The sequence below is a fragment of the Macrobrachium rosenbergii genome, chromosome 16 (assembly GCF_040412425.1).
Source record: "Macrobrachium rosenbergii isolate ZJJX-2024 chromosome 16, ASM4041242v1, whole genome shotgun sequence".
Taxonomy (NCBI): Eukaryota; Metazoa; Arthropoda; class Malacostraca; order Decapoda; family Palaemonidae; genus Macrobrachium; species Macrobrachium rosenbergii.
Window position 1 is genome coordinate 45,543,141 of NC_089756.1, and position 12,617 is coordinate 45,555,757.

Consider the following 12,617-nt stretch of genomic DNA (forward strand, 5'->3'; position numbering starts at 1 on the left):
GAATATCAAAAGCGAAATCACACACACATGTGTGGGGGAGGGTGGGCTGGTTTGGATTTTTAACGCGCTCTGAGATCATACTGAGAACCGTAAAATTCTGTTGGATTAGTTTATGAGTCTTAAATAAACTGACGTTACTTAAGATTCCACAGTCGTTTAATATCTTATAATTTGAGAGAAGTTTCTCATTCAATATATATATATATATATATATATATATATATATATATATATATATATATATATATATTTATATATATATATATATACACACACACACACACATATATATATATATATATATATATATATATATATATATATAAATATATATATATATATATATATATATATATATATATATATATATATATATATATATATATTTATATATGTATATATACACACACACACACACATATATATATATATATATATATATATATATATATATATATACATATACATATATATATACATACATATATAAGTAAATATGCATTTATATACATACATACATATATATATATATAATATATGTATATATATAATATATATATATATATATATATATATATATATATATATATATATATATATATATATATATATATATATATATATATATGTATATATATATATATATATATATATATATATATATATATATATATATATATATATATATATATATATATATATATATATATATATATATATATATATATATATATATATATATATATATATATACACACACACAATATGTATGTGTGTGTGTGTACAAAGATAAGTAAATATCTGAATCCTGTGGTACACGACGAGACAAAACGTCTCAGAATCTAAATGTTTTACCGTTTTCAGTGGGCGTATTAACTACATAAATGCTGTACCAAGCTGTGCCCTCATTACTTCTACTTTTCTTAGAGTTATCTTGAGTCTCACCTCTCCAGATATAATGATTCATTCTACTGAGTAAGCTTTATAAATCTCATGGTGTTTTGCTGATTAGAACACCGTCGTCTGTGCACTCTAAGTTTGTCAAGTTCTAACATTACTCCAATCTAAGCCTTCTCTTCCATCTCCGACTGCTGTTGTCATCAGGACATCTATGAGAAAAGCAAAAAGAAAATCTGGCATAACACTGCCCTGTAGTACTCCCGTGTTGCTGCAGATTCATTCAACAAGATACCATTTACACTTACTTTCCATGTACTTCTCTCACGGATAATTTTATTTAGCTTTACATACTCGTGACGCAAGACCTCCCATAATACTGATCTGCGGACTTTGTCCAATGCCTTCTTGTAATCAACAGGGGATTTTTACATTCAGAGCTGCACAACGTGCCCCAACGCAGATATTCGAGCTGTGTAACTCCAACCTTTTCTAATATCAGCTTGTTATATCAGCACAGTGGTCTGGTTAAACTAAGGTATACTTAACTTTTTTTTACATCAATTTCTTTCTTCAGCCTTTTAAGAACAGGCATACTGAATACTTTCATTGCAACCAACGCAAGTGCAATGCCTCTATACTTACCACATTCAGCCAGGCTACCTTTTATTTGGTACTTTTGCTATGACTTCCAATTTCCAATCATAAGGCTTTGTTTCCTTATAACATACTCTACAGAACAATCTAGTTAGTATTCGAAGTGTCATTCCATTTTCAGCTAAAGTCATCTCATATAGCCAGATGCTTTCCCTCTCTCAAGTTATGGTGTTAATGAATACACTGCAAAAAGCCGTGAAACTATTCATCAGTGTATTCAGGTCATTTTCTGATTCTGGTAATCATTCAAATTATCCCCCTCATGTCTCTCCTTCATGGCTTCATAAAAACGTTCAACCCCGTGATGTTTTTTTTTCTTCTTCGGATGTTAATACTGACCTATCTCTCCTTTTAACAGATACTTACCCTTTTCCTTTTCACACATGATTATTTCATTTCAAATTTTTTGGCTTACCCTAACACCACTTTCCCTCTCTATGTACGTGGCTTGTCAGTGTCATTCGCCGGTTTTTCACTGTCTCTCTTACTCTTCTTGATCTTCGTTTAACTTCCCTTTTTAGGGCATGGGTGCTGAACGCATTCTACTCTAAATTCTTCGTCTCCTTCTCTAACTTCTTCTGCAAACACGTTTTGTTTTTGTCTGTCCTTAGTTGTATCCCTGGACTCATCAGATATTCAAGTTTTCACTGATGGTCTGCGCCCCCTCAGATATGTATCAGGGAACTGCAAATCTATTTCCATATTCAACTGCAACGGCCTCTCGATGTTCATCTTCAAGCTTTATAATATTAAACCTAGATAATCCGACAGCCTTTTTCTTTGGTGTTACTTTCATCTTTAGTGCAGCAGTGACAAGTCGGTGATGACTATCGGCATCTGCTCTGCCGTTACTAACATTCCTTTCTCTCTCTCTCTCTCTCTCGATTAATGGCTATGTGAGATCTATTCGGTTCCCATTACTGCCATCTGAGATGTCAGAGTGTATTTATAGATGTCCTTGCGTTGGAAAAGAGTACCTAAGATTACAAGATTATCTGTGATACAAAAATAATCATTCTCAGGAAAATGAACCCCGTCTGTTACAGCGCCAAGGCTTGTTGGTTTAATTACTTCCGCAAATGAGGTTACGGTTTTGGTTCATTTGTTTGCCTCCCAGTCGGAAAGTTTTGTCATTATATCTGTTAGCACGATCACTTCAAGATTAAGCAAATGATATTGACAAAATTTGGCAGAAATATTTATCAGGTGACCTCTAGATGATCAATTATTTTGAGGATCCGGTTTAGATCAAGGCTAAGGCCAAAGATTCTGGGCGGTTTTATACAATTTAGTCAAATAAAAAATGGACAAGTAAAAACAATAATTATTACATAAAAAAATTCAAACTTAAGTATAACAAAATTTTGTTTTGTACCAAATTCATCATCATATTTAATTTTGTTCCCTTTCCAACAATCCTTCCACATCTGTTTTTCTTTCTAGAACATTCGCATAATATCCCTCTTTCCTTGTCCCCGTTTTCGCTTTCCTCAATTTGAATATTCATATACTCTGACCCAAAAAGGAAACTTATTAAAATAATTAGAAAAGCAAATAAAAGTTTACACTTTCTACTCCAAAATCTTTTACATTATAGTTAGTTTCGTGGCGGCTCTCGTCTTTCATTTACTTTTTAAAATCCATGGTCATATTTCATTCGACTCGAGGCAGGTGGAGAGAGAGAGAGAGAGAGAGAGAGAGAGAGAGAGAGAGAGAGAGAGAGAGAGAGAGTAGATCCTGCTTAATTTCACCAACTATCAATTCACTCACTGGTAAGAGATACTCATTCTTGCAAAACCTTATCACAACAAACAAAAGCTTTGGAATCCATGAATCTTATCACACACAAAAATCCAAGTCGACGAAAACCACAAAAAACTAAAAGCAAACAAATAATCTTACAAACAAAACGAAAGCAAACAAGAGCAGCAACATCATCCAGCAAACCGAAGACTTGACGCGAGAAACAGAATTCTCAGAAGATCCTGACATCGTTAGCCATTTCTCTCCTCCCCAATCTCCTACAGTGACCGCCAAGATGGAATTCAACTCCTTCAGTGTCACAGGTGGCTTTGCAGAGGTGGGGATCTCCTCCTCCGCTCCTCCCTCGCCCTTCAACCCACCCCCATCCTCCTCCCCCTCCTCTTCTTCTTCTCTCCCTCACTTATCGGTATCGACAGAACTGGGATTGGGTCTCCCGGAGTAACATAAGATTTCACAAGGCTTTTGGTTTCTCTCCGCCAAGTCTCAATACATGTGTTTCCTTCTGCAACATTATTTTGTTTACATCTTATGAATATCTTACAAAGAGTACCTTACCATGTAACAATGTAAAGAGATAGAGTTGTCTTTCATTTGAAAATTTTCCCCCGATTTTTTAAAAAGGCTAAACTTGAAAATAGAAACCCCGTTTCGAGGTTGTTAAAAAGATATAATTTCCAAATCTTCAAAGCAAAATAATTGCTGAGTTAAGACCCCTAATTATGTTATGGACGGAACTACGAATTAAAAGTCAAAATCCAGTCAGCTTTTAAGGGTCCATCACAATTGTTCTCTATAAAACTGTCAAAGAATACGGTTATAATCAGATTTCAGGAGAGAAAAGCGTACGTAAGTCAGCAAAATATCACATCGAATTTTCATTTACAGAAATGCAACAGGGCTAGTTACTGAGATAATAAATAAATAAATAACAGAGAAGTTGGTTTCAATTTCTTCTGCAAGTGAATCAGTTAAAGAGGATATTAGGAAGGCAAATCCATCAGAAGATTAGTAGTGAAGGTAGCCAGCACAAGGCCTTGTCAAAAGGAAATGAGAGGTTTGATGTGGATTGCCGGACTCTTCCAAAGCAACAGAGAGGGTGGTAAAAAAAAAAAAAAAAAAAAAAAACCATGTTCATTCAATAAGCCGGGAATATTGTCTAATATACCAATAAAATATTTTTCATATAAATTTTTTAATAAAGTATTTTAATTTGAAATCTTTAATCTTATAAAATGCGACTAAAGCTGTTCGTTATATGTCTAAATAAAAAAAGAATTTCAGTAAATTAACTCCCACGGGCGGACAGCCACAAAGCAGATACTGCAAGTGGATATCGCAAATCCTCACATAAGGAATTCCAGTATCGTCCCCTTGTGATTTTTCCATAATCCACTCGTATGACAGCAATGCCGTCCTTATATTTGAGTTTTGAATGTAAATCTGACGTAGCAGAATGAATGTTTTCGTCTGTTCAGGCCTTATACAACTATACTAATGGTTTTAAACGTAATAATAAATCTAAGAATTGAGGCGAAACCAATTTGGATAAAACCTACTGCACAAGAGCCAATACCTGAACGCAGTTGCTATGTTCTTACCCTTTGCTGTCGATTCAGTTACCCTATAGCTGCCTGAATTGGAAAAAATTAACTCATGAATGAATATTGCAATCTCCAAATTATTAACCCACATGCAATATAACAATCAGTTGGTTGTTACCTCACCAACAATCACATATCTTTTTATTATCAACAATTCATTTTGGACTTACTAAACGCTATCTGTCAAATGCAAACAGGTTGAAATGAAAACTAATCGAACTACAAAATATCGTTCTAAAATCTCTGAAGAAATTTATTTAGAATTGTTTATCGGCATTTGACAAAATCTTTAATAATGCTGGACACGCATACAAGCGCAATTAAAATCGAATCGTTTACACAGTATTTGAATGCAATCCCGGTCATGCATCTTACTTTAAAATGCAATGCAATAGTCATTCTATTCGTGTCACCAATTCAGAACAGTGATTCGTTAGCAGATATGGGACATCGAGGTCTCTTGGGAATTATAACTGTGTCGGCTAATTTCCAATCATTCCAACATATTCATCATTACAAATCCAAGTCTTACGCGTAATTAACCACCTGCATGCCTAAAGGATTGACCGACTGATTTATGAAATTTACGCTGACAAGCCAAACACTGGGGCACTTTAGGCCACTCAACGTTTTTGACAGTGAAAAGACAGAGTTGGAAAGGTTGGGCAGCAAGACAAAGAGATCAGAAAGTAAAGGAAATGAAATACAAGGACCTAAGGGAGGAACTGGGAGGTAACCCCAGAGTTGCACCAAGAAATAATAGTTAAAGTGGTTGGCCAGCAAGAATGAAGAAAGGAACTGGGAATAGGTAAAAAAAAAAAAAAAAAGCTAAAACGCGGATGCAGCTACAGGCCGAAGGGACGCTGCAGACGCCCTCTTTGCAACACCTCTTTAAAACACCGCATATGAATACAGTATAGCATAATTGTTGGTAAACAAAATATACAATTTAAAATTTCTTCCTCATTAGCAACAAAAAAATCTCATTATATGCACACAGAGTGCCTTATTATAAATCTGCAATTTACATTTGCATGTGTGCCGATTTCGAAACTATTGTATTTGTATAATAATCCATTCCCACTCACGCCTCCACCTCGAGAAAAGAAAAATTGAAAATTCACCGTCATTGTTGTTGTCCCCACGGACTTCTATCGCATCTTGCATTGTGTTGTAACTGCCTTTGTTTTAAAATAAAAACGTTTATTTATTTTACGAATGAATTTAATTTCACATCCTGCTGACAAAATAGACGCAAGAGTCCTCAGACAACAATACAATACCCATAAGCCTATTAATTTTCTTTTAGTCATTCTAAGAGTCCTTGTTGGCAGCACTTTACACAAATGTGATTATGATTTATTAAAATGAAAATTATAGGCATTGGTTATTGATTATGTCATATAACTAAGTGACGTTCTTCACCCAGTGTGTGGTCAGCCGGTTAAGTGTGAGAGTTCGGAGGCTAAAGCTAACTGGACAGTAAAATAATAAATTATACTCATTAAGGGAGTATGTAGGGGTATGGAGCAAGACCCACTAACTCACGTTTTTTCCACCAGTCACAGTGATGTGGAAGAGCTATCACTCAAAGCATGAATATACATAAATTTATATATATATATATATATATATATATATATATATATATATATATATATATATATATATATATATATATATACACACACACACACACACACACACACACACACATATATATATATATATATATATATATATATATATATATATATATATATATATATATATATATAGCCTACAAATAGGTATGCTTGACATCACAGGAACACTTATGCATTCAAGAAATAGTGAAACTAAAAAGCCAAGATTCTCATGAAACACACAGTTCTCGGTACCACAACAAAATGTCAGGTGATCAGTCTTTCAGATTTACTGCGACATGTGCTCCATTATTCGATAATAGTGCTCACAGTCTCTCCCACCAATAAAAATGCGGATACTATTGTAGACTGAGGTGAAGCTCAAAAAGGCTATTGAGTGATATCTGGATAAAACAAGCAAACTCAGGGCTTCCATTAAGAGGTTACAGAAGCAGAGCAGCATGACATAATAAAAACTATCACTGTATAATAAAATGAGAGAGAGAGAGAGAGAGAGAGAGAGAGAGAGAGAGAGAGAGAGAGAGAGAGACTCTTTGATCTTTCACACGGACGTTGAATTATTCAACTCTGGGAAATGTATGGAATGGTTTCGCAATAAAAAGAGGTTATTGTTTTTACATATTAAATCTTCAAAAACGAAAAATAGGTAAAAGATTCCACCATAGCTCTATTTTTTAACAAAACACATCCAGTCCGGTTCCACTTACAATCGAAAACACGTCATTTGTGTTGAGAGGATTTAATTAATATGTTGCAGAGACCGGCTCATGAATGGCACAAGTGTGGCAAAGTGGTAAATTAATTAACATGGGGCACTACGGATGAGGTTGGAGCGCGGGCTCCTCCTGTTGTGGTTGTTATTGGAGACCTATTTGCATACATAATAGTACTAAAAAGAAAATCAGTAGCGATATCAAGGTGATTTCATCCTTACAAAATCAGTTCCTGTGAATAGGACTCATGCAGGAGTAAGATCGAATTAAAACATAAAACTAGATTTGTGATTTAATCTTATATATACTGTATATTACATCAGTGAACAAAATGTTAATGTAAAATAGTCGAAGCGTCTCAGCGCCGGCAATAATAAGAATAAAGAATAAGACCGCCATATACGTAATGTGATTTTGTCAAATAAAAGTGCAATATTTCGTTAAATTTCAAATCTTAACAGGGTTTCTCTTATCGAACTTCCGCATATTTGGTATGACAAATGTTTCTTGTAAAAATAATACAATGTACGTCTGAGTAAATTGCGTTAGTACGTTACATACAGAGGACATGGAATTTGAATTAATCTGAGGCGACAGGATGGTGAAACTGCATAATTGGGAAGTGTTGGAGGAAGAGGTAAGGAGGCCTGAAAGTTAAGGACAGGCCGAGTTAACTACTGACTGGAACGAAACGACCGTAACAGCCAATATAGCTGATGAAGATTACGTGCAAAAACAAGTTATTGTGACACTGTTTAGAGGAGGTTTGACGTGCTGCTGATAAGCCATTTGTGGTCCAGTAAGGGATAATGATGGGGAAGTCTTTGGATAATCAGGTTCCTCTTCAATTTAGCAGCCACGTTTTCTTTTGGTCTTCTCTCTCTGAAGCTATCCCTATTTGTATAGGGAAGTGGTGACCCTGCTGCCTACGGAGTCATCAGAACTTGGAAAATCGATGACCCTGATCGTATACCTGCATAATTTGCCATCTGTCGTCATACGTGTAGTGATCGTTATATGCATAGGAAGTGGCAACCTCAACACCAGTGTTAAAAGATTCAATCAGCCATTATAGGCATAGAGATGGAGTGACTCCGCTGCCTGCGTTCCAAAAGGCGCAATCAGTCATCACAGGTGTGTGGATGTGGCCACCCCACCACCTACCTTACATAATGAGCAATCAGCCATGCTATGCTAAGGGTATGATAACCCTAGTGCCCACCTTACACAACGTGTAATCGGCCATCATAGGCATAAGGGTATGGTGACCCTAACTTCATTTTACATAACGTAATCAGCCATCCTAGACATAAGCGCATTGGTGGCCTCGGCTGTCCTTATGTAATCAGCCGTCTTAGGCATGGGCAACTTCACTACCAACATTGTAAAATGAGCAATCATCCACCATAAGCTTGAGATGTGGCGACCCCTAACTTGTTTATTGAACAATTACAGATGATAGCTGAACAAAGGTAGAGACCTTACTGCCCACTTTGCATGAGATGCAATCAGTTATCATAGACGCAGGGATGTTGCAACCCCAATGCCCATCTCGCATAAGGCAACCAGCTGCTAGACAGGATGTGGCAACCCAACCAAGCACAAGATATAATCATCCATCATTAGCACAATGCTCTGTCTTTAACACCACATAATTTTCATAAATAGTAATCATCCATGATAAGCGTAGCAATGTGACAACTTCTAATGACTACCTTCTGTAAGGTGCAGTCACCCACCTTGCATAAGATATAATTAGCCCTCACTGAATCTGAGACAGCAACAAGTAGCTTTCATCAGGTAAAAATCGTCCATCACAGACACTGGGATATGGATTCCCACAGCCTAGCTTTCAAAAGGTACAATTACTCATCACTGACATACAGATGGCAACGCCTATTTTCTACAGGATGCAATCATCCATCATAAGCTAGGGATGTGGCGACCAGATCGCACATGAGCATGGATAAAGTTGCATAAAGGCATTTGAAAGTGGTAACCCCATTCACTACCTTGCATGAGATGCAATCAGGCATCACAGGGCTAACAATGTTGCAACCCAATTTCGAATAAGGTACAATCAGCCAAACTGAGCGTAATGGCTCAGTTATGCAGCATTTGCCTCACATTTGCAGGTCTGTAGATTTCTCCTGACTCAGCGCCCAACCAGCAGTAAATGAATGCCAGTATCTTCTGACTTAAAGATAAAGGTGTGTTTCCAGCAACCCCATCCCTAAAGACCTGCTGAGAAACTGGTAGGCTGTTCACATTTGGATCACCCTACACAGGAGAATATATATATATATATATATATATATATATATATATATATATATATATATATATATGTATATATGTGTGTGTGTGTGTGTGTGTGTGACAAATATATTTTACTTCATTAGGTTAACATCATACCTTGATAGAAGATAAAGAGAAATCTAATAAAAACAAGGAATTGCGTCAATGAACATTACGTATGAACTTTTCCTAATTAAGTTCATGAGTCCTGATGTTTACACGCAGCGAACCAAACTGACAGGCAACAATACAGAAAAACGAAAATACTTGCAAAAACACATAATTATTACCATGGATCCTTGGCTGTACTGAGAAATCCACGTTTCCTTATATTGAATCTTACACTAGACTTTTATATATAAAAATCGTGAAATTGAGCCAGAAATAAACTCCAGGATTAACATAAAATTTCCAAAGATGTCATTCCAGTTCTGGAATTACGGTGTCTAAGACCTTTCAACCGAGAAGGCCTCCGGAAACCGGAAAAGCTTGAGGAGGGAGGATGGGGACGATGAGGGAAAAGGTTCAGGAGTGGGTGAGAGGATGAGCTCGAGTAGGAAGAAATGAGAAAGAGGAGGAGAAGGTAGGAGCCAAGAAAGGAAAGACAGGCCTCACGGGACGAGAATGCTATCAAATTTTTGAACGTTGCTTAAGCGTCACATTTCAACGTTCCAATGACGATTTGAATTGTTCTTGTTCATAGGAAATGAAACAGATTTCACTCGTCATCCTTCAGCCTTGGTTTTGTTGAAAGGAAGTACCGGATGAAATCGTTCAAAATCTTTATACGCACACACCCACATATTCAAAAGTATACCGTCAACAAACAGAGAAGAAATATTACTTAAAAAGTCTTCAGCCTTCGAAAAATCGGCTTATAAGAAAATAGAATTTGTTACTCATTTTATCAAGTATCCTTTACAAAAATATGAAACATACAAATTCCAGTTTAGAGTAACACAACTACGTGGACATAACGGACTTTTCTCTCTGTATTTTTCTTCTCGTTACAAAACGTATTTAAAAGCAAAAAGAAAGTATTAACAACATTAAATATTTATTAACGGAAGTAACGCTGGAACTGAAATAGTACCACACTTTTAACATCATACTCGTCATCTGTAAGGAGATACCGAGGATGATAGCTGCATGTTCCACACTCAAGATGAGGAGCAATGAACTGATGACCGGAAGGTATTTCGGGCTAAAACCAGGCAACTTGGTTCATGAAATAAATTACTCACAGCGCCATAACGAAAAGGCAAGAAATAATTGCAAGCTAGCAGCTGGGCATCACGAAATATGATCGTTTAAACTGAATTATTCTTTATACTGACACAGTTGAGGCGGAAGCCATAGACGGCAGATGCTTTCACATATCACAACTTCATTGACAAGCATGCCTAAAATGTTTACATTCACACACACACACACACCTAACATATAAATACATTCATACATACATACATAAGCACAAAAACACAATGCACACATATATATATATATATATATATATATATATATATATATATATATAATGTATATATATATATGTATATATATATATATACATATATATATATATATATATATATATATATATATATATATATATATATATATATATATATACATACATATATATATATACATACACATATATATATATATATATATATATATATATATATATTTATATTATATATATATATATATATATATATATATATATATATATATATATATATACATATATATATATATATATATATATATATATATATATATATATATATATTTATATTATATATATATATATATATATATATATATATATATATATATATATATATATATATATATATATATATATATATATATATATATATATATATATATATATATATATATATTCGGCACGCATCACACGCAAAGGGTCTCAAGAGGATTAGTTGGCTAAATACGCTAAAAAGCATATGCAGTTCCTTGCAGCATACAGTTCCTAGCTGACCGAGGCCAATGACCCATGCTACTTCCTGTTGGCCTTTAACCCAGGGCATCCGCCTGGCCTCCACAGTTGAAGCCGGGAGGGCACAGCAGTCACAGCCTTCACCCCATTCATGTGAGCTTGCATGTGCGTTTAAATTACATGCCTACTGTAGCTCACAATTTATTTTCATGAGTCCACAGCATTATCTCCGCTCATATCTGAAAATCGACCGCAAGTGTAAAGTACGCAATCAAAGGACGAAGATAACCCTAGAAATTTCTTTTGGAAATTGACCTGCCTGGGGGATAAATAGAGCTGAGCACACAAGATCCTCGTGGAAGTAACTGACAAGGAAATGTGTCACTATAAGTCTGACTTCTTCAAAGTACGGTATAAGTATCAGGTGGTCGCCTTTGATGACCCGGAAAAATATACCGGTACCTTGAAGCCCATATTCTCTCGTTTGCAATCCAAACTCTTCATTTCTTGTATTATTTATCCACCTTTTCCTACAAAATCCTGGTTGCGACTCAATTCAAGCTCCAATAATGTCAAAATGTAGTTTTCTACAATATAGTGTAAAATAAGAATAATTCAATAGGGTGGGCCTTTATGTCATTCAATTTCATATATATATATATATATATATATATCAATATATATATATATATATATATATATATATATATATACATATATTAAAAGCAGATGGACAGTAGATGATAAAATTTACCTTAAGATACTTATACAGTTATATTAATACACAATTAAATTTTTATAAACAATTATTACATTTACATTTGAATTTTATTGTACACACAATAATACAATACAAAGGCATTGAAAATGAAAATATAATATAATATATATACATATATATATATATATATATATATATATATATATATATATATATATATATATATATATATATATATATATGAATGTCTTTTACTGTAATACCACAGTATAATATGAAGATAAAAAGGCCCATTTTGAACGTTGCAATGTTCAAATAGTGTTTTATGGGCCTTTTTTTTGTTCATATATA